This window comes from Mustela nigripes, chromosome 2 (genome assembly GCF_022355385.1).
Source record: "Mustela nigripes isolate SB6536 chromosome 2, MUSNIG.SB6536, whole genome shotgun sequence".
NCBI classification, from domain to species: domain Eukaryota; kingdom Metazoa; phylum Chordata; class Mammalia; order Carnivora; family Mustelidae; genus Mustela; species Mustela nigripes.
Genome location: NC_081558.1, coordinates 60,198,091 through 60,198,814, shown reverse-complemented (window position 1 = coordinate 60,198,814; position 724 = coordinate 60,198,091).

Sequence of the window (724 nt, the reverse complement as noted above, 5' to 3'; positions counted from 1 at the left end):
TATATATATATATATATATATTTTAACTCACTGGTTTTTTTGTTTTTGTTTTTGTTTTTAGGTTTTTTCCATCATAATTCTATTCACACAGTTCCATTCACGTTGTCCCACTGCCTGGGCAATCAGAAGTCAAATATCTACAGATTAGCCTTGACGGATTGTTTTTTGTTTGTTTTTTGTTTTTTTACAATAAGCTGTCAATGTAGTTTTTTTAAGTGCAGACAGAAGTCTGAATTTTCATGTGAAATATGACAGCTAATTTACCTTTTTTAAAACAATGGGTGGGCCTCTGTTTGACCAAGTCCTAAACTCCCACTTGGGTCGGTGCCGCTGTGCCTTGGCTTTCCTCACTTTGGTTGTCATATGGATGCAATTCTTTCCACACAGCATCCTGGCTGCCTTTTCCTCCCTGTCCTGCCTCCTTCCCTCCCTTCTTTCCTCCCCCTCCTTCCCTGTATCTGTTTGTAACTGAAGTAACTGATTTTCTTCCTACTGACCTACAGATTTCTTTCCTGAAATACTCTTCTGATCAATACTTCCCTCTCAACATCTAGTTTTGATATGCGACTACAGACACTCTTCTAAAATCCATCCCATTTCTTTCCCATTAACCCTTGACTCTCAGGAAGCTTGAGCTGAAAACAATGCATAAAAGTCTCCATCATGGGGACACCTGGGTGGCTCAGTTGGTTAAACAGCTGCCTTCAGCTCAGGTCATGATCCC